We start from the raw sequence: 23,871 nt of genomic DNA, 5'->3' as shown, positions 1-23,871 counted from the left end.
ACTCAGGTACTCTCTCTCTCTCTCTCTCTCTCTCTCTCTCATTCTCGCTCTCTCAAAATAAATAAATAAATCTTAAAAAAAAAAAAAAAACTAAGGAGTTTTAGTTGGGTTGTGACGGAAATGCTTGAGTATGAACAAACAGGACAGTAGTTTTATATCCTAATTGTACAAAACAAGTTCGATATATGTAATTATAATAATGGCATTGTGTGGGCGCCTGGGTGGCTCAGTTGGTTAAGCGACTGCCTTCGGCTCAGGTCATGATCCTGGAGTCCCGGGATCGAGTCCCGCATCGGGCTCCCTGCTCGGCAGGGAGTCTGCTTCTCCCTCTGCCCCTCCCCCTCTCATGCTCTCTCTCTCTCTCTCATTCTCTCTCTCAAATAAATAAATAAAATCTTTAAAAAAAAAATAATGGCATTGTGCAACCACTGAGAAAGATTTGAGACATGTTATAAAAACAAATGTAACTTGAAACAGCTTTAAAAAAATGTTTAAAACTCCCGACTTTTCCTTTTAAAACTTACTTTTTAGAATGTTTTTGTAGCATATTTACTTTAAATTAGTAAGCAAGTGACCAAACCATACCTTATCAGTTTTACTTGCTATGTTCTGATTTAAATGTATGCAAAATTATTTGCTGCTTGATTAATGGGTAAGTTTCTACTTTAAGAAATAAAGTTTTAAAAATAAATTATGTTTTTGAGATGATTACTTAGTTTTCTCCATAAATGTATATCGCAGTCCGTTGTCTATACTATTCAGTGTGGCCTGACTTTCGCTTATCTAAAACTAGTACCATTTTCCATGCATTAGAATGTCTAAATTAATTCAATAGAAACAAGTCCATTTTATAAGACCAGTGTCTATACATCTAATGTTTTAGGTGGGTCAACAACAAAAGTGCTCAGTGTATCCTTAATACTCATAGAAGTTGCTGAACAAAATAAGGTGACTTATTCTTTACTCAATCAGTAAAGCTATATTCCACAGGATTTTGTCAGGGCAACTAAAATGATGGCCATGACATCCTGACTCCGAAAAGACCAAAGAGCAAATTGACCAGATTCGTGTTGTCGCTTTGTGATTTCTGAAGCAACCTAGACTGTCAGTCATGTCCTGGAAGGATTAGAATTGGAAGTTATAGAAAATAAAACATGCCTTCAGCTGTGATGGATTAGCATCCCAACCGTGTGTCCGTGGGCACTGAAGACCATTTGGGGAATGGGCAATTCCTTACCAGATTTCTGTGAACTCGCCTACCCTGGTGTATGTGGCGGGTCAGGTGGGAGCAGTAAGTTGAGATAGAAACAAGCCCAGAGACTCCCTTCCTCACATCCCCTATGACCTGCATCTGGTTTTGGATTTTCTCTGCCCTCAACCCTACTTTTTCATTCACACAAACACACACTCCCTTAAGCAAAATAAAACCAAACATCCCATTCCCTCCACACCCCCTGCTTTACCAGAAGTCTCTTTGGCTTCGGATAGCATTTAGCAATGGGATCTGAAGAGGTAATGGACTGAGGAGAAGGTGGGAAGACCTAGTCTTCATTTACCCTTGAATGAAAAAGTAGGGTTGAGGGCAGAGGAAATCCAGAATCTCCCTGCCATGAATTTTGGAGGCATTGGGCATCTTCTGTCATCCCCTTGTGCCCCGTCCTGCATCCTTGGAGAGAACACTGCGTGTCGGTTAGTTCTTTGCTGTTTATGTTAAGTACTCTTAGTGCGTGCGAACCCTCCCCTTGCAGAGGGAACCAGCGGGGTATTCCTATTTAATAACGGCTTTAGTGTTGGCCAGTTAGGAAAATTCTCATCAAGAAGAATTAACACATGTATTTTCTGTCTCTGAAAATCATGCACCTTCTTTCACAGCTTACAAAACCTTTCTATAAAAGTTCTCTGCACCAGTTGATGGACGTACTAGATATCCGTCGTTTATATTTTTAGGGGTCCACCCTGGTGGTACAATGAACGGAAGGAACAGTGTTATTGCTTTTTTAACCTATAAAGTAACCAGTCAATCAAGTAGACAGCTTTCTTTGGGAAAAACTACTCCAAACGGCAATTATAATTCCTAAGGGAGAAAACAATCCCATCATATTTCTACTGTTCTACATTGTATTTAGTAGTTTGTGTTAGTCTCTGTTTTGTAAAGCACAAAATAGGGTTAACCTAACTAGGTGCAGTCTTACTAGGTTTATTGTCCTACATGGTCGGACAATATTAAAACAAAACCTACTGAAGTGTTTTAGACAATTTCATTCACAAATGTATTTTACTTGCCTTGTCTTCTACAGCATTCAGAAAGAATAAATTTGCCTGAAAGATTTTTTTTTTTTTTGGAGTGATGAGGAACTACTTTTTTTAGCCTGGTAGTCTTCAAACTAGGAAATTCTTTCAGCCATGTTGTGATAAATTTTGATCTAAAGAAGTCTTGCTAGTGTTCTTCATCTCCTATTGTATAAAAAAAATAGTGCAACTTGTAACTTTATATTTCTGTAAAACCTTTACTAGTCTGAAAGAAAATCAGGGTGGAAAGTCTGTCATCTCTCTTAATCTAGAAGTGAAACGTTTTCTCGATTAATCGTGCATTTGGCTGTATCCAAGCCGGTTCTCCTATTTGACCAATAATTCGTTAGTGATCTACCTACCTCCCTATTCTGAATCTGACATTCATTCATTATTTACAGCATTAAAATAATAAAATAACTTTAATGGGGCTTCAGAACACAGAACCTGAAGTCGGGTGATCTTTACATTATGATGCGGATTTGTGAATTTTGTGTGTCCTAGAACTCTGGGATACGCCTTCCCCACTACCATGTTTGGTTTTGTCCGCCTTTCATCGTCCCCTCTTGCAGGGGGATTAGACCCATCTTCAGAAACAAATCTGAAGCTCCTCATATTAGTAAAATAGTGTTTATTTATTTTAGGGCCCCTGGGTGGCTCAGTTGGTGAAGCATCTGCCTCCAGCTCAGGTCATGATCCCAGGGTCCTGGGATCGAGCCCTGCGTTGGACTCGGCACTCAATGGGGAGCCTGCTTCTCCCCTCCGCCTGCTCATGTTCTCTCTCTCAAATAAATAAATAAAATCTTTAAAACAACAACAACAATGAGAATTCTCCCATGCAGAAAAGTTGCAGATGGTCACGTTACGTTGGCTTATCACCTATGTGCCCTTCGTCCCCAAACCCACAACTCCAGTCCAATTATGAGAAAAACATCAGGCCAAGCCCAGCTCAGGGACATTCATTCTACAAAATATCGCATCACTATTCCTCAAGACTCTCAAGGCCGTGGAAAAATGAGAGAACTCTGAGAAGCAGCCAAGATAGTGTCTGGGTATCCGGTGGGTGAAAGGAGTTCCCAGGACTCATTGTCAAGGGCAGTCCACAGAGTCCTCCCTATGGACGCCTGGGCCGAGGTCCCTGCCCCGCCCGAGGCCCGAGCATGAATACTGACAAGCACCAAATCAGAGTTCACGCTGGGTTTCCGCATGCAGTTGCGTCTGTTTAGTGATATGCCTTCTTTTAAAAAATTTTTTTTTCTTTCAAAGAGGTAAGCTTCACTCTTCCCTCTGTATAGTCCCTGTAACTTTCCCAACTCACCCTAAACATAACATAATGTTCTGAAGACTGCCCTCCGCAGACATAGGTAACTCTACAGAGGGTTAGGGTTCGCTGCAGCGATAGAAAGTACCTCTCTTTAGTTTTGTGCACGGGGGGAGAGCAGTCCCCCATGTCGTTTTGGCAGTTTCCACATTTAGAGAGCCCGGATTATCCTTGCCGCTAGGAAAGGATGTGGGCATTAAAGGACAAGTTAAATGAGCTCTGTTAACAGAACCTACTGACATCACTGTGTCCGGGGGGTTGGCACTCTGTGTCTGTCTCGGCTTCCCATTCTGGCAGCCCTGGTCTTGCACACAGCTGAATGCAAGGACACCTCAGTCTGCAACAGAGCGACCCCTCAAAGAGCCTCTGACCCCATCTCCGCATCTTACATCCCCTCCCAAAGAGGTCAGGCAATTATCAACCCCCTGGGTTTATTTCTTGGCCCTCACAGGTAAGCTCGGTGTGAATATCCCTTTTCCCTGTTCCCTCTTCTCTTTGCTGCTACTGAAGTAAGCTATTTGCAACTCTCTGATATTAGGCAATATTTTATTCATCACAGTTTTATTAAATACATCAAAATAGGGCGATTAGTAGGATGAGATTGTAAATCCCCATGCTGCTCACATGCACTGTGTTAAATATCCTACGAGCAGAGAAGGGACCTTTAAAAACCAAGGCATGCATTTGCATTAAAAAAAAAAAACAAAAAAACCCACTGGTATTTATAGCTGTTCTCAACATGACCAGAATCCTGCAAGGCAAGAAAATGGAAGAGATCGAATCCCAGAAACCTGCCCTTTCGAACCGAATGTGTTGCAGTATTCTTGATCATGCCCAGCCCGGACTGTGGAAACCATTCTCCTCCTTTATGTTGAAAGGAGGGCATCATTCAGCCCTGCCCTCCTACCGATGGATGGTAAAAGCACACGGCTAGTTACTGGACACAACTGGGTCTGAGGTGTTATTGTAATTATGCCCCAAAGAAGGAAGAGACATGCCGCACTTTTTCTGTTCATGCTTAGAGTCACCTCACCGGAACAGGGCTGGAGGCTAGCAAGACTGAGTGTCAAGGCAATCGGCTTTTGCCTGTTTGGATGGTGCATTCAGTCTGTCTTTTGGAGAACTGCCCTCAATCAGGAGTTATGGCAGGTGCAGTTTTGTCTGTCTGTCTCCTTGAAACCTGCCAGTCACCCCAGGCATTGCCAACCACAGAGCCTCCTGGAGTCCCCAAAGCATTCTGATTCATAAAACCCACCGGGGCTGTATTTTAAAATACAACTTATCATTAGAACATTTTAGGTATGGAGATGAAGCCAGCATGTGCCCGGCATTGCAAAGGTCATTTGTTACCCACGGTTCACGAGAGGAGGGGACACGCCGCAGTGGGCCACACTTAGAAGCACCAGGGTTGGTCAGGACGCAGAAGGAGCCTCCGGGGGCTGGAGCGTTTACTGTGGTTTCCATGGGGAGGGACGGGTGAGGCCGGCTTTGGATGGGTGGTAGGAATCATGCCTGTGGGGCTGAGGATACAGAGGCTGTCCTGAGTTGTTGAGTATCTGGCTCTGGGAGATTCAGGCAGGTGGCCTTAATCTTTTTTTTTTTTTTTTTTTTTAAGATTTTATTTATTTATTTGAGAGAGAGAGAGAGAGAGCACATGAGGGGGGGGAGGGTCAGAGGGAGAAGCAGACTCCCTGCCGAGCAGGGAGCCCGATGCGGGACTCGATCCCGGGACTCCAGGATCATGACCTGAGCCGAAGGCAGTCGCTTAACCAACTGAGCCACTCAGGCGCCCAAGGCGGCCTTAATCTTAAGAAGCCAACAGACACCGTGGTTGAAGTGTAGGCTCTGCACTGCTTGGCTGGCGTTTGAACAGTTCGGTCTGGAGCGACTTGTTTGCTATCTCTGCACATCGGCTAGGCCCGGAAGGGGCCGTCTCTGCAGGGTTAGCGGTGCTCCCGAATGGGGAAGCATCACAAAAGTCATTGCAGACCCTACACACACCACACACGCTATCAGCAGGTCACTGAGACAAGCACAAGACGGGAACCCTGGCGGGCCCACGGGCGCCATCATGGCCTCTCCTCCTAGCTTGGAAGGGACATCCTACCCCACAGGAACCTAGATTCCCTGTAGCCATCCCAGACGCAAGGATCAGTGCATCCTACAGGGACCCCACTCAGTCCTGCAGTCACACCCTCAGGGGAGCTCCAGGCCCATGGCCCCTGTAGGCTACCCCCTTCATTCTTCAGAGCCCAAGGCCCTTTTCCAATCAGGTGCCCATTACCTCAACAAAGCGGCCTGTGAGTACGGCGCTGCCTTCGTCAACTTTCCGGGGAGCGAGTTCACGACTAAGGATCAGATTCATCATCACACAGGAAGACTGTTTTCTTACCTTTCCATTCGTATCCTGCAAAGCAGCGTGGAGCCCAGCTCGATGTGGGGCTCGACCTCACAACCCATCACTGATGACGAAGCCCGAGAAGGGACACAGAAAGCTCAGTCGTGTCATGAGATCTTAAGTCAGTCTTTTTTGTTTTTTAAGATTTTATTTATTTATTTGACAGACACAGTGAGAGCAGGAACACAAGCAGGGGGAGTGGGAGAAGGAGAAGCAGGCTCCCCGCCGAGCAGGGAGCCTGATGCGGGGCTTGATCCCTGCAACTAGGGAATTTTAAAAACCTAATACACACACTATGTATCTGGTCAGCTCCTTACGATAATAATAACACCAGCAGGGTGCCTGGGTGGCTCAGTCATTAAGCGTCTGCCTTCGGCTCAGGTCACGATCCCAGTGTCCTGGGATCGAGCCCCGCATCGGTCTCCCTGCTCCGCGGGAAGCCTGCTTCTCCCTCTCCCACTCCCCCTGCTTGTGTTCCTGCTCTCGCTCTCTCTCTCTCTGTCAAATAAATAAATAAAATCTTTAATAATAATAATAATAATAACACCAGCAAAGCTTACATAGAGCTGACCACATGCCGGGTACTTTGCACATAAAAATGCGTTTGATCCCGACGCACACACAGCCCTCGGAGGGGGCAAACGTTAATATCTGTATACACATGCCATAAAAATACCAAAGCACCTCATCGAGTGCATTTCACACTCAGTTTGGTGATGTGGACATAGAATAAACAAATTGTTTAAATATGAGCACCGCAAAAGTGTGATATTAACAAAAACGGAATCCCAGATCCAAGACATTTTCAAAATGAGAATGCCATTTTAATTCCATCGAGTGAAAATACTTATCACAGTTTAACGAAAACAAATAGCTCGGTAATAATGTAGATTCGGAAATTTTATCCTCCAAATACATTAATCAGTTTTACGTCAATTAACCACCTTAGTTAAAGTAATTATTTATTAGGCTTCTATACTGAGATAACATTTAAGAATGCTAAATTCGGGGGCACCTGGGTGGCTCAGTCGTCCAGCGTCTGCCTTCGGCTCAGGTCATGATCCCAGGGTCCTGGGATCGAGCCCGGCATCGGGCTCCCTGCTCGGCGGGAAGCCTGCTTCTCCCTCTCCCTCTCCCCCTGCTTGTGATCCTGCTCTCACTGTGTCTCTCTCTGTCAAATAAATAAATAAAATCTTAAAAAAAAATGCTAAATTCTTACATCAAAATTGCAATGGAGTTTTTTAAATTTTATTTTTATTTATTTTTATTCAATTTTATTTTTTGAGAGAGAGAGCACTCAAGCACATGCATGTGAGTGGGGCACTGGGGAGGAGCAGAGGGTGAGGAACAGGGAGAATCCTACCAGGCTCCACGCTGAGCACGGAGCTCAGCGCGGGGCTCGACCTCACAACCCATGAGATCCTGACCTGAGCCGAAATTAAGAGTCAGACGCTTGGGGCGCCTGGGTGGCTCAGATGGTTAAGCGTCTGCCTTCGGCTCAGGTCATGATCCCAGGGTCCTGGGATCGAGTCCCACATTGGGCTCCTGACTCAGCAGGGAGCCCGCTTCTCCCTCTCCCTCTGCCTCTCCCACTGCTCATGCTCTCTCTCTATCTCTGTGTCTCAAATGAGTAAATTAAACCTTAAAAAAAAAAAAAAAAAGAGTCAAACGCTTAACCGACTGAGCCACCCAGGTGCCCCTACAGTTATTTCCTTAAACTTCACAGTTAAAACCTAAGGTTAGGATTTGAAAATTCACAATGGGTTGAAGTCATCTTAAATGGGTTTTTTTCTTAGATGTAATGCACCTTTATAAAAGTATGGATTGTCAGTAAAATGGCTGAATTGTGTAGCAGAAACCTGAATACCTGAATACGAGGAATACGTAAGAGATTTGCATGCATCCAAAATAGAGTGCTGGTGTAATGTCAGTAAAACAGGGTAATGGTAGTCACATCTGTAAGACCACCACCCACGTCTCGCCCTCCGAGTCCTGCTACCATCCAGACTACAGCCGTCTTTGGGGGGTCATGGCTCACGATACTCTTTCACCAAGCGTGTGTGCCCAGAATTGCAAAGTGCTCCTTTTTATGGCTTAGATGACCTAGTTACGGTGCCACGTAAATACAGTTGAACACCATAGGGACACTGAGACGCGGGTTCTTTTTGTTAAACGCAGTACAATCCTATAAACGTAGTCTCTCTTCCTTACATTTTCTCCAGCTTCCTCGAGTGTATGAACACAGTACCTTATATATGTAACATACAAAATATGTGTTTATGTTGCCGGTAAAGCTTCCGGTCCACTGTGAGCTGTTGCTCGTCAAGTTTTTGGGGGAGTCCGAGGTTATGCGCAGACTTTAGAGTGTCTGGGGGTCGGCCCCCCTGCTACTCCAGGCTCCAATGTGCATCAGGGGTCTCACAAAGAAATGGGAAATGTGCACATCGCAACCGTGGGTTATAATGTAGAATGCAAGTCCTGAAAACAAATATGGTACGTAGGGGAGGAGAACTCTTGTTCCATCCTGCTCATTACATTTCTACTTTCTTAGGCCTTTTCTCCTCTTTTTGGTGATGTTTCTATTTGTTTTCTTTGTTTGTTTGTTTATTTGTTTGTTGAAGATTATTTATTTATTAGAGAGCACAAGCAGGGGGAGCAGAGGCAGAGGGAGAAGCAGGCTCCCCGCCGAGCAGGGAGCCCGATGCGGGACTCGATCCCAGGACCCCGGGATCATGACCTGAGCCGAAGGCAGTCGCTTAACCAACTGAGCCACCCAAGCGCCCCCATTTGTTTTCTTCTGAAAAACAAATCAAAACCTGATTTATTTTTCCTCCAGCCTTCTTCCTCCCTCCCTCTGCTCCCGCCTCCCTCCCTCCCGTCTGTTTAGATTTTTCTCATTTAAAATCAATTTACGGAATGGACTGACATTTGTATCTCCATGCAAATAAACAGTTTGAGGGTGAACGTGGTTTTACATAATAAGCAAAGTGCAGAGTGTCAGAATGAGGTAATACATCGCCAAAAGCAACAGAGTAAATAAATGTTAAATGCGTGGATTGAGTTTATACATCATGTGAATTAGCTCTCATGCCATTTAATTAAATACCAATAATCACTATACTTGTAGCTTTAAAAAATAAATCAGATGGGTGCGTATACTCTTCAGGGGCCTGACCGCGTAATAATGAAGACAGGCGTTCTAATCCTTCTTTCCCCTTTTACTCTTCATCTGTGTTCCTAACTTTTTTCTGTCCGAGAGCAAACACACGTGGTTACACTCCAGCCAGCCTGGTGAAGTCTGTATTAAAGGACAAGCATGGGGTCCCCAGGGGAAAGCATTGTGATGCTATCGGTCCCCAGAGTCCTGGTTTCTAATGTCTCATAGTTGCTCCTAAGAGGTCTCAACCTTTCCCACACACCCGGAAACAGCCCAGGCACAGGATCGGGTTCACCAGCCCACTCCTCGGCGGTGCAGGATGCAGGGTCACAGAGGGGATTTCGGGAAACACTTCCTTCCAGGGCACGTGAAACTTCACGTATGTGTGTGCCAAGTAACCAAATGGGACGCTCACCGTGGGAGCCCAAAGAAAGACAAATGGACCGAAATCAGCGGCGTGCCCCAGACCCAGACGTGCAGAGGTCCGAGACCTGCAGAGGTCCAACAGGTGAGCAGACCAAACGGGGGCTGGTTTCCCACGTTGCATCGCTAAACTTATCCCCATCAAGACGACACATTGTAGGTTTTGGTACCTAGGCAGATCTTATCAGGTTGATTAAGAGAAAAAGTAATCAAAAGCAAATGAGAAGAAAAAGCAAAAATAGAAACAGAGAGTTTGTCATAAGGTCCAATATTTTCTGACAGTCACCCAAATATTGAGACACTAAAATCTTGTGCTGTGCATTCCTACTCGTATGGAAAGAATAGCGTATTCATATATAAAAAGAATGGTCATTCCCTTAAATCATATCCTCTGGCGAATTTCGTCCTGGATCAGTTTGTGAACATTTCCGAGAGTATGAACCTTATCCATCCATTGTGCTTTATGTCAGTCCCAAACATTTTATTCTAACGGAGGTGTCCACAAACGAACCCTTTTTTTTGTAAATAAAGTTTCATTGGAACACAGTGCTGCTGAATCTTTACACATTATTTGTGGCTGTTTTTAAGCTATCATGACACAGTTTGGTTGCTACAGAAAACATATGGTCACAAATTCTAAAATATTTACCATCTGGCCCTTTACAGAGAAACCTTCCCAGCACTTTTTAGGGTGTCGTCTTTGCTTTTGAGTTTGATTTGGGGTCTTTTGCCACAGAGAAATTTTTAAACTAACTTGTACATAGTTCTATAAATCAGGTATTTTCTTTATGGCTCCTGATTGTTGTTGATTATCAACGCCTACCCAAATATGATCACCTACATATTATTCAGAATTCTGCTTTGATCCACTTTGTTCTGTGTAGGCTTAAATGCTCACAGGTATGACTTTTATGTTAAGGGTATTCACCGTATGGGGATTTGACATATATGGTTCATCATACATATTTTATATATATTCATGGGTCATGATACGCACCCAGATGTAAGATCATTACCGCATGTCATATTACCAATCTATAGTACTATAAAGTACTATAAAGAAAAAAATTTGCTGAGTAGAGATTGGAAGGGAACGGTTAAAACTGCCACTACTTGTAAAAGGTGTCATCACCTATGTGAGAAAAAATATATACGTACAAATATATCACTCAGATTTAATAAGGGAGCCCGGCAAGATTATTAAATAAAAGATTAACTTAAGGAGATTAACTTTAAAAATTCAGTAGTTCTTTTCTATTCCATGGTAGTGAAGTTCGAAGTATAATGCAAATAACATTTATTGAGACATCAATTTGAAAATATTAAAAATCTAGGAATTATCTAAGAATATACAAAGTCAACAAAGGAAAATAATCAAGAGAGATGATTAGCATGACTAATATGTTAATATAAATTCCCCAAATGTAATCACACTATCAAGGCAAACGCTAAACAAAATTATTAACATATTTATACAGTAAGTTTATATGGATAATAGAAAGTATAAAATAGGTGTGTTAACACTAAAAATTAAGAATGAATAGAGCTGTCTTACTAGACAAATGTTTTATATAAAGCACACATGACATTAAAAACACTGTGTTAATGGTCCAAAGATTGGAAATAGACTCATAGAGCAGCGCAGAAATTTCCAGAACTGTGACTATATGGAAACGTAACATGCAGTCCAGGTGGCATCGTGGACGACGGTGAAAGACTAGCCATTTAGCATGTGGCACTGGGAAAACTAGCTCCATCTGTGTAAGAAATTATAGTGCATCTTTCTCTGTATCCACGGACGTATTTGGACTCTAAACACATAGGTCTGCGTGTGAAAAGGTTACAAATTAATACAAGAAAACACAGGAAAACATCCAAGTGGTTTGTGGTTATGGAGGCATTTTTTTAAAAAGATGCAAAGTATAGGATGGAAAAATTGACCAATATTTTTACCATCAAAATACGGGATAAATATGGGTGAAGATTAAAAGAGCTGATCAATGGATGGAACATTTTTACCCTGGCTAACCTCACAACCAAGAAAATAATATCTAGATGTATAGGAAATTCCCATGAATTTACAAGAAAAAAGTACAGTGGCCAGAATAATTACGGGCAAAAGAATGAGCATGTAAATAAAAGAAGAAATCCAAATTGAATGCTTTGAGAGGAATAGATCTGAACGTATTCACCATGCTCATAATCCCCTGGGCTCAGAATTACACCGGTTAATGTGCAAACCAAATTGTTTACTTCACATATCTGGACCAAAGAGACAATCTGCGACATTTTAAGTAGGCACAATGTTCGGAGAAAAGTGCAAAATACTGTCAAGATAAGTGAGGAACCTTTCCTCAGTACTTTTTGCAGAAGCTTCCTGATTAGAAGAGAAATATAAAGGAAAGGATAGAAATTCTGAGAATATACTCTATTGATAAAAGGTAGGAGTGGGCCTACTTGTTTACCATGGATCTTCTCTATTATCCCCTTGGAATTTCATTTTTTAAAAGTTCCTTTCAATATTATGGTAAATACACATTTAAATGTAAACAGAATTATAAATATCACTGTAATGAGAGATATAGATGAATAGCTGGATAGATAACTACATAGATCTAGACGGGGAGATCAGTATGTAGGTAGATGGCTGGCTGGAAGGATGGATAGATGGATGGAAGGATAGATGGAAGGATGGGTGGATGGATGGATGGATGGATGGATGGACAGACGGATGGACGGATGGACAGATGAATGGATGGATGGATGGGTGGATGGATGGATGGACAGACGGACAGATGGATGGACGGATGAATGGATGGGTGGATGGATGGATGGAAGGATAGATGAAAGCATAAAAGGATGGATGGATGGAAGAAGGGATAGATGGATAGCTAGACAGACATATTTGTTGATGATAAGGAGATCGATAGATCAATCAACTAGCAATTCTCAAAGTGGATTATCTGCTCTGGGAAGTATCACCCCAGATACTTCTATGATGCCTGTTTTCATGATTGCACAATGATGTTATTTGCCTTTTATAATCTAGTTCTATCACTGGAGTTTTCCAGAAACCATGTGGCATGTGATATTGCAACAGGTTGAACACAGAAGCGGGATTCAACTGTCTTCTATTAAGACAAACAGTAAGGAGATTAACACAGTGAAACAGGATACCATTGTTATTACTACTTTTTCTTATTTGAGAAAATGTGGTTGTTTTCCAAGCAGTATGTTATAAATGATGAAATGTAATGGGTTTTTACTGTTATGTGTACATGAGTTAAGGAAAATATATTTAGTTTTTGTAATTTATGGTAACTATCAAGACTTATATAACCCTAACATAAAGAAAAGGTTTTGGGTTGTCATCAATAATTTTAAGTGAGTTAAAATATTTAAAAAATTCATAACCACTGACTATGTAACATGCATCTATCATGTGTTTGCATATATACATATATGTAGCTTTATATGTGTAAATTTGTCTTTAGTATCTGACCTAAAGCTTACATGCTGGTGATTATATTTGCAGTATAATAATGGGAAAATGTATATATAGTGAAATAGAACACGGGCTCTGGAATCCCGTCTTTGACTTAAAGTGTTGTTACTAAGGTATGATTTTGGGCCCTCTCACTGGGCCAGTCTTCTCTCTCTGAAAGTACAACAGTGTATCAGAAATTTGTAAGGATTAAATGATTTAACATATTTAAAGCAGCCAGAATAATGCATGCAAATGTTCATTACACTGATTTTCATGAAATGCTGGTAAAGCAAATCCTACATCTGTTTTAATAACAGAAAATAAAATCCACTAGCACATGAAATTAAAATGTAGCAGACCAAAGAGACATGGCAAGGTGAAACATGACATAGCGATTTTCGTTCTCAGTGTAATATTTTGGCATAATGTTATGCCAAGAATTTTCTGTATTTCTATATTTGTCTCATTCTGTATATCCCTCCCAGACCTGCGATTTCCATTCCTCCAATCCACATAGTTTGATGGAATGTCGTATCTTCTGGTTCCAAGTGTTATGGAGAGATCTCGATTCAGGGAGTTCAGTCTCAGAAGTGAAGGAAGGAAGGAACTATCAAGAGATAGAACCCTAACGCAAGGAAGGAGGGAAGGAAGGAAGGAAGGTAGGTAGGAAGGTAGGTAGGTAGGAAGGATGGAAGGGAGGGAGCAAGGAAGAAGGCAGGGGCAAGGAATGGGGAGAAGGAAAGAAGGAATGAAGGGAGGAATGAAGGGAGGAAGGAAGGAAGGGAAGGGAAGGAAGGAAGGAAGGAAAGGAAGGAAGGAAGGAAGGAAGGAGAAGACGGGCAAGGAAGGGAAGGGGAGAAGGAAAGAAGGAAGAGAGGAAGGAGGGAGGGAGGAGAAGGAAGGAAGGAGGGAGGAGAAGGCAGGCAGGCAGGGGCAATGCACAACATGGGAGGGGAGGGAAGAGGAAGGTGGGGAGGGGTGGAGGGGACCTAAATATTACACTCTGCCTGCTCCTGGCACAGCTAAGAGGATGGAACACACCGATCCTTGATGCCCAGAAGTCATGCAGACACGTACTCTTAACGGTGCCCGGAAAGGTTACAGGGCGGACTTTGGAGGTAGCAATGGGGATCTTGAGTCCTCCGCCTCCCTAGATGGCCAGCCCCACCTCTGTAACAGGCACACCAGCTCCTACATAATCAGCTGCAAGACAGCTGGTACCTCTCTGCCTGTCTGTCTCTGGGCCGAGCAGGCACTTAGCTCGGCCACATGCCGGTCATGGGCAGGTGGGAGCTTCCCTGAGAAGGCACTCAGAGGTGTCTGGTCAGGTTTAAGCTGCGGGCACTGGCCACATTCTTACTGCTACTAGTTAGCATTGGTCAGGTCAGAAGAGGCTGCTGAAAAAACCCATCGCTGCAGGGACTTTTCCTCCAGAGACGTAGCAACAGTTTCTTCTTTAACGTGCACGGGCGTTAAGAACACAGTGATGCTGGACGTGTTTGCAACCCGAGGCATTCGTCGTCATCTTTAAAGGCGTCTCACTTAACGGGCGCCTGGGTGGCTCAGTCCGTTAAGCATCTGACTCTTGGTTTCAGCTCAGGTCATGATCTCAGGGTCCTGGGATCGAGCCTCATACCCGGCTGCATGCTCAGCACGGAGTCTGCTGGAGAGTCTGTCTCTCCCTTCTTCGCTGCCCCTCTCCCTGAGTGCTCTCTCGCGCTCTGTCTCTTAAACAAATAAGTCCGAAAAAAAGGGCATTTCACTTTGTTGCGGATTTAAAAAAAAAAAAAATGTGTGCAAATACAGTAATACAGAAATAGCGTATGCTAAAATAATTATGTTGTATGCTAATACATATTATATATTATACACAATATCTTTATTTTAATATAATGTTAATACATTGACATAATTTAATAATACAATATAATCTGTATTAAAGATATACTCATTTTAAAAGTTATTTTTATACAGAGTAAATCCATGTTATTTTTATTTTTTTTATTTTTTTATTTTTTATTTTTATTTTTTTTAAAGATTTTATTTATTTATTTGACAGAGAGAGACACAGCGAGAGAGGGAACACAAGCAGGGGGAGTGGGAGAGGAACAAGCGGGCTTCCCGCGGAGCAGGGAGCCCGATGCAGGGCTTGATCCCAGGACTCTGGGATCATGAACTGAACCGAAGGCAGATGCTTAACGACTGAGCCACCCAGGCGCCCGAATCCATGTTATTTTTAAAGTTGTTTTTATACAGAGTAAATCCATGTTATTTTCTGTTATCAATATTTTCTGTGATCAATATTTAAAAATCAATAAACTTAGAAAAAACAATGCCATGTACAACTGACCCTTGAACAACATGGGTTTGACGGCTCGGCCCACTTATGTATGGATTTGTTTTGATAAATACCATATAGTACTATAAATATATTTTCTCTTTATGATTTTCTTTTTTTTTTTTTTAAAGAATCTTTCTTTTTTAAAGATTTTATTTATTTATTTGAGAGAGAGAGAGAATGAGAGACAGAGAGCATGAGAGGGGGGAGGGTCAGAGGGAGAAGCAGACTCCCTGCCAAGCAGGGAGCCCGATGTGGGACTCGATCCCGGGACTCCAGGATCATGACCTGAGCCGAAGGCAGTCGCTTAACCGACTGAGCCACCCAGGCGCCCTCTCTTTATGATTTTCTTAATCACATTTCTTTTTGGTGGCTTATTTTATTATAAGAATAGAGTATCTTATACATATACAAAATATGTGTTAATCGAACTTTGTTATTGGTAAGGCTTCCAGAGAACAGTGTGCTATTCACAGTTGAGTTTTTGGGGAGTTAGAATTATACGTGGATTGTTGTGCAGGGATTTGGCACCCTTCACCCCCACGTTGTTCAGGGGTCAACTGTATAGTATAATGATTCCATTATCATATTCATAAATAGCATGTAACATATTGATAGAATAATATAGCCTGTCATAAGGATACAATCATTATTTTTTTTTAAAGATTTTATTTATTTATTTGACAGAGAGACATAGCGAGAGAGGGAACACAAGCAGGGGGAGTGGGAGAGGGAGAAGCAGGCTTCCCGCCGAGCAGGGAGCCCGATGTGGGACTCGATCCCAGGACCCTGGATCATGACCTGAGCCGAAGGCAGACGCTGAACGACTGAGCCACCCAGGCGCCCCACAATCATTATTTTTAAATGATTTTTTATACGAAATAAACCCATGTTATTTTGTTTTAATCCGTCACCTAAAAGGCCACTAAGGTCAGGAGAAAGAATGCCGGTGATTTCTAGAAAGTCTGTTTGCCGAGGTCTTGTTGGAGTCACGGAAGGAGGTGTGAGGGACGTGATGTCCTGGCCTACTCTTGAGTGATTAGCCTCATGATAGCCCGTCGGGTGGCGCAGTGGTGAGCACCACTCCTAGTTTTGACGTGGCCCCGAGAAGAAAGATGCCCCGTACTTGACCAGAGGCTCCTCTTTCAGACCGTAGCAAGGGCCAGTTTTTTCTGCAAGCAAGCCATAATCACTTTGTTACCCGAGTCCCCACACCTGCAAGGAAATCCGTGAAGTAGTTGTTGCTCTGTTTTTCTCGCGGTTGGAACCATTTACGTCCAACTGGCTGTACCTTTGGTGGACCAGAGATGGAATATGCATTCTGCAGTGCAAAACATTACATCCTGCAGAAACCTCACTTTACGTTTCCTTATGTGGAGACCTTCTGTCTCATGTTCCACGAAGCTCATGTGCATCACTTGAAAGAAAACGAATGGTCCAAAAATGTGGATTACAGGATATATATATGCACATATATGCATGCATATGGAATGTATTATATGTATAATGTACTATTCTTCTGTGAGCTTTACCTTTAAAATAACGAAAAATGCTTCCTTCTTTCCCAAAACATTACAAAGGAATTAATATTATTTCGAGGGCTCTGTATCGGGCTCGATAATTTCTTAATGTTGTCGTGGAAATGGAGAAATGTAATTAATTATGATTCCTTGAGGCAGAGTGGATCACTCCTACCTCCTTGCTAACATAACATGCTTTTCTTCCTCTGGGCCCCGTTTCATCGCACTGAGATTGATCTGCCTGCTGCCTCCGTCTTCAGATGGGTGACAGGCAGATGTGACATCTTCATTCTGTGTCTGTTCTGTGGCCAGGGACTGTCTCTTACCGTGTATTTCAATGTTCCCTGCATTACCCACAACACCCTGTAGGAGTAGCCTCGTGCATGGCAGAGTCAGGGCTAATCGGGACGGTTTTGCAGGGATGGGAAAAGGCACTCAACCTGGAGACAGAGACGGAAAGAAACAGACACAGAGAGACAGAGACCGAGAGAAAGAGAGGGTATCCTCCCCAAACCGAGAAGAATAAATCCACTGGATTCACGTCTGGTCCATCCAGTGGCCCCCAAAATGTTCCTTAGAACATGCTCGTCTCTCATTCCTGTCAATCTGTCTGCACTTTGTTAACGTTTGCTTTACTTTTTGGTGAGCTATTCTGAACTGCGTGTGGTGACATGACCCCCTCTAGCTTTATATCCGCTCAACTGTGAGGTGCAAAGACAGCCTTCATGGTCTCAAGCTCCCACGGATCTCCCAGAATGTGTGCAGATGACCCAAGTGCAGTCACATGCCCAGGTCTGCGTCAGGCTTTAGAGACACAGATTGTGCACAATGGACAGGATTTGGTCACTGCTCGCGGTGGGAGCCGGGGAGCGGGGGAATGCCGCGTGAAATCCACTGGGTCTACGTGTGGGGTGTATCCAATTAAAGATAAAATCTCTGCTTGAAAATGTGGGTGCTTGGCAGTCAGTGGTGCCAGATGAGATCTCCAGATGACGTCCAGAGTGTGAGATTTGGAAGGATCCATTGTTGGCTTTGTCATCCCTTCCAGATGATGTATGCGATTTCCCAGCCCTATAGAGCATCTGGAAGATGGCCTGGGAACGTGCTGTTTTTTTGTTTTTTTTTTTTAAAGATTTTATTTATTTATTCATTAGAGACAGAGAGAGAGAGGCAGAGGGAGAAGCAGGCTCCCAAGGAGCAGGGAGCCCGATGCGGGACTCGATCCCAGGACCCTGAGATCATGACCTGAGCTGAAGGCAGACGATCAACCATCTGAGCCACCCAGGCGCCCGGAACGTGCTGTTTTTAAGGGGATTCTGTCTCACTAAGGCTGGAAGGCATCTTCTTAGAGACTCTTGGCATGTACATTAAAGAAAATGAATGGTGCAATAATGTGGATTACACCATCTAAACGTGTGTGGAATCAGAGCTGCAAGCAGCTTGCGCGTTTTGGTTTCCTATCCTATTTTAAGTATGCAATACAATGTTAGCAGCATCATTTGTCCGTTCAGGCTGTTGTAACGGAATATTCTAGACTTGCACGGCTTCTAAGCAACAGACATCAACGTGTCACCCTTCTGGGGGCTGGGAGTGCGAGATCAAAGCATCGGCAGATTCAGCGGCCGGGGCAGGCTCTTCCCATTCATAGATGACCCACTTCTCTTTGTGTCCTCACGTGGTACACGGGGTGAGGGGGCTCCCTGGCGTGCCTTTTATAAGGGCACTCATCCCATTCATGACGCTCCAGCTCAGGACCTAGTCGCCTCCCAGAGGCCCCCACCTCCTACTCCCATCCCATTTGGCACGAGGATTTAACATCAATTCTGATGGAATAGCTACATTTAGTCTACAGCACTATTTCAAACTCTCTATTAATTCTGATTAATAAACAGTAAATTTGCCAATTTAATTTGTCATTAATTCATTTACTATGGACATGGAATTGGATTCCATTTAAAAAATGCTTAATGGGCACCTGGGTGGCTCAGTCGGTTGAGCGACTGTCTTCGGCTCAGGTCATGATCCTGGAGTCCCGGGATCGAGTCCCGCATCGGGCTCCCTGCTCGGCAGCGAGCTTGCTTTTTCCTCTGACCCTCCCCCCTCTCATGTGCTCTCTCTCTCTCTCTCTCATTCTGTCTCAAATAAATAAATAAAATCTTTAAAAAATAAATAAATAAATAAATAAATAAAATAAAAAATGCTTAATGTAGTATTTGTTGCTTCTAGTAGTTCTAAAGGTACATATCTCACTTATCAGGAAACATTTTAGGGTTTTAAGATAGGAAGTATCAGCAATCTTTGATTGTGTCATGTTAGACTTCACAAATTGTCCTTATGTTACAAAATTATGGAAAAATTACGAAAATTTATGATTACGGGATCCAGGGATAGGCCAGATTATTGTTATTATTTTGGTAGCAATTAATAATTTTGTCAGCTTGTGCATACTTGATTGATGTTTTATTTTTCTTCTGTCCGTATCCCCATGAATGTACAGTCTGTAAGATGGATGTCTTTGACAGTTTGCTTCACTGATAGAACCCCAAAACCCACTACAGCCTTGAGAATGGAGTAGGAACTTGCTAACTTGTGCGTGAATGATCCATTCAGGAAAAGAAAAACGAATCAATGAGAAACCATATAGCTTAGATTCATGCTATTTCCATCAAAACCTCAAGATAGCCACTGTTATGCAAAAGCACAAGAGATACTTCCTACTCATTTGCTCAGAATTCACATAGAAATGTTGATAGGGTGGAAAGCAAGAGACTCCCCGAAAGGCATGAATAGTCAACACATAACTGAGGGCAGAAGCTCACGTTCTGCTAAACTGCTCTGAAGGATGGTAAACCAACTAAATTCACTCCTCGACTTGCGGTTTCCATATTTCTCCAAAAATCTCTTTTGTGTGTATTTAGATCAGCAATGGGTGCCTTTTTTAAGACTGAAATTTCTCTTGCTGTGTCACGCTGAGCTGTTTGCAGCATCCTGAGATGGGGAAACTGCAGGTAAAACCCGTCTCCCCAGGTTGGCTGGGAAGACAATTTGGGAAGTTCCATCCCCACGACCCTTGAGTGAATTAGGAGACATTCACCAAAAAAAAAAAAAAAAAAACAAAAAACAGTGAGAATTAAAATGATTAAGACAAGGTTTGCCTCCCTCGTTCAGTTGCTTATGAGCATTAATGTTTCCAAGGAAACACACTGTGCTCTTTCAAAGGCGGAATACGTTTTCATCACAAAACCCCTCATCGTCAACGTTCCTGTTCCCTTTGAACTGGTACATTGTCTCCTTGCTCCCACTCCATGTCGAAACAGTGGAGAGTGCAAGTGGTCCATTATATCCCTTCTACAAAGCAACCGTTTCTCAAAATGTAGCTGTATTTTTTTTTTTTTTTAGAAGACACTAAAGAAAAGAAAGAAAAGCCTTCCTTAAGGATATGATGCTGATACTTGGTGGTTAACTTATTCTGTTGCTCTAATGTACTCATGACTGAAAAAAAAAAATATATGACATTGAAGCCAGATGGACACTTCCTGCACAAAGTGCGATGCACAAATTTCAGTTCATTGGTTCACTGCCTTTTCTGTCTCTTGCGAAAGTTGGTGATGGTTCTATCCAGATCCAGACTGAGGACGTCCTTTATAGGAACATCCTTTATGTCATGGTCCCCAGCTCTGTTAGGAGCAAGTTTGGCATGGAAATCAGTGTCTTTGTAAAACATAAATAGATAAAAGGAGTTCAAATGGATCAATCAGTTAATAACAACTGAGGTAACTACCCAAATCAGTAAACCTTAAAATCATTTGTTGAATAAAAAACCAAACTCTTTATTTAAAAAAAAAAAAAAAGAATATAAACATCATAAAAATATTGAATGGAGAAAATGGTGTTCTGAATGCGTATGTGAGAGATCTTTTTTTTTCATTCCCCCCTTTTTTTCCCATTTATAATGAGCTGATCTGAGTTTCTGTTTTTACATTTAATTACTAATAAATCTAACTGCCCCACAATGAACTTCCACTTGGCCACGATGTGACACAATGCCTTCTGTTTCCAAAAGGAAGAAATAAATCAGGCCGCAGGACCGTGGGGCCCAGTGGCATTTATGAGATGAGTAGGTACGGTGTTGACGAGGACAGCCGAGGTAGAGAGGAATAAAACAGGCTCGAGAACAAAACTCAGACGGTACTTAGGTGTGAAGCTCCATCCGGAGGGCACCATGATTTCGCTCGCAGATCCTCGTCTCTGGCTTCTGGAAAGAAAACACCAGAGGCAACATTAGCACAAGACCCTCAAAGGCATCACGGAGACCCTATGCAAACAGGGAAATCGTCCCCACTGAACCGGGAGGACCGATGTACCAGGGAATGCAGTTCTGACAAAGCAAAAAGCACCCAAACTATGAAACAAAATCATCCCAAGATAAGAAACACAACAGTAAGGCTCTCTGAGAAACCCCCTTTCTCCCACCTGAGCAACTACCCATTAGTAACCTTACTTTCGATCTTCACCACCATAGATGCATCTTGATCCTTTTGAGAATCATCTGTGTCTTATATATGTATTTTTAGTGCATTCTAATTATCATCCATTCTCACGGTTTGTCTCCAGTTCTATGAAGGCATCAAACATTGATTTGTCTTTTCTTGTAGATGGACATTTCGGTTTTTCCAGGTTTGGGGCTATTTGCAAATATTGCTCCCGTGACCATTTACATATACGCCTTTTCATACGCATATATGCCCATTTCTGTTACTTCACTCAGCTTTAATTTCATGATGATTCGTCCTTTTATAGTTTTTATTTTTTCAAAGATTTTATTTATTTACGTATTGAGAGAGAGAGGACGAGGGAGAGGGGCACAGAGAGAATCTTGAGCAGACTCTGTGCTGAGCATGGAGCCCGAGACGGGACTCGATCTCACGACCCTGAGATCATGATGAGCCGAAATCAAGAGTCAGACGCTTAACCAAATGAGCCACCCAGGTGCCCCATCACCATGACTCATCTTTTTATGGTTTCAGATCTCCTCCTTCAGCAGGTGTCAAGTATATGATACAGTATTATTAACTGTGGTCACCACGCTGTCCGTCACATTCCCCAGGACTTACTCATCTTATAACTGCAACTTTATACCATTACAGCCCGCTCACCTGTTAGATGAAAACATTTTTATAAAGTTTTTAACTTGGGAAATAAATCTTCCTAGATACCAGAATTTGGTTTTTTCTTTAATCGAGGTATGAGTTTATTTGGGGAAATTGCTACAACTTTTTTTTTTTTTTTTTTTTTTATTTGAGAGAGAGAATGAGAGAGAGAGAGCACATGAGAGGGGGGAGGGTCAGAGGGAGAAGCAGACTCCCCACCGAGCAGGGAGCCCGATGCGGGACTCGATCCAGGGACTCCAGGATCATGACCTGAGCCGAAGGCAGTCGCTTAACCAACTGAGCCACCCAGGCGCCCCGCTACAACTTTTAAAAATGAATCAAATAATGAGATGGCCTAGAAGTCAGGGTTATTATATATACATAAATATATACTTTATATGTTTTATATATTATATATTCATATTGTATTTTATATATTATATATTTATATTATATGTATATGTTTAGTTATATTTATTTTATATTTATATTGAGTTATATTTTATATTTATATAATATATATATTTAGTTACATTGTTCTGCATTATGCTATGTTATATATAATATATGTATATTTTATATACATTTTAAGTAGTTTTACTCTTCAGATACGTTGTTTGTGCTCACATGGAAATATCCACCTAATTAAGACACATGAGACTTAGCTACCTGCAAATCCGTGATTTCAGAGACTGGTCTAGACACCCCAGAAGCAGCTTTAGTGCTTTGAGTAGTGGGGGGGATTGCCGTACAACTGTAGCTAGACAAGAGACCACCAGTATGCTCATGCTCACGGAAGTCTGTGCACTGAGGCTTGCTATATCGACACCAAAGAAAGCCCTATATGCATTGCTATTAAGCGGGTAACTGAAATAACATGAAGAACTACTGGAAATGGAGAAAACGTTGGCGCACTCCAATCTGGAAGGCATTACAGAGGAAATAAAGTGAGAACTATCTAGAGTCAAGTGATAATTGCACTTGACTTTCCCCCCCCAATTCCCTGAACTTAACATTGGCAGTGAGGATTTAAATCCTCTCTGCGTGCTGTTTTACTCACAAGTGTGTTTTTGGAAACTGGCTCTTTTCCACTGTAATTATGCATTAAACAGTTATTTATTGAACAGCTACTATAGTGAAGCATTCTTGGAACCTGAGAGTCATGAGTGGATAAAAGAAACCCAAGAGTTCTGCCCTCCTGGAATGCAATTCTAAAATCAGAATGGCTAATAAACTCTAGCAAATGTAAGTAATCAATAACCACGTGCTTGAAGGGCATGTGTGCTAAGTAAAGGGGCAAGTAGAGCAGGGCCTGGTGAGTCCTGGAGGGGAGATGTTTGCACGGAAATGTAGACGGTGGGATTGGGGCAGATCCATAGGAAAAGGAGGAGCTAGCCCACCATACAGCCATGGGACAGGGGTTCCAGGCACACAGAGCAAGCAGACAATGCAGAGTAGTAGTCTGCTGTAATGTTCGTCGTAATAGAAGACGGAAGAAACGGTTCCTTACTCTGTCGCATAATTACGGTCCCGAACTCTTTGACTGCAACTTTATTGTATTATTACTTATCAGTCAATTTTGTATAAAAAGGATAGACGGCAGGCCTAGGCAGAAAACATTTCCAACATATGTATGTTATACTATATATATAATTAGATCATGTATTATATATTTATAATGAATTTGTAGTTGTAACTTATAATCATATATTTATAATTATGTAATTACATGTAATTATATATCATATAACATAACATATATAGACTATCATTACCTAATATAGAATA

The sequence above is a fragment of the Mirounga angustirostris genome, unplaced genomic scaffold, assembly GCF_029215605.1.
Source record: "Mirounga angustirostris isolate CCGP_5_RB_7025 unplaced genomic scaffold, mMirAng1.0.hap1 SCAF_11, whole genome shotgun sequence".
NCBI lineage: Eukaryota > Metazoa > Chordata > Mammalia > Carnivora > Phocidae > Mirounga > Mirounga angustirostris.
This window is presented reverse-complemented; position numbering follows the sequence as displayed.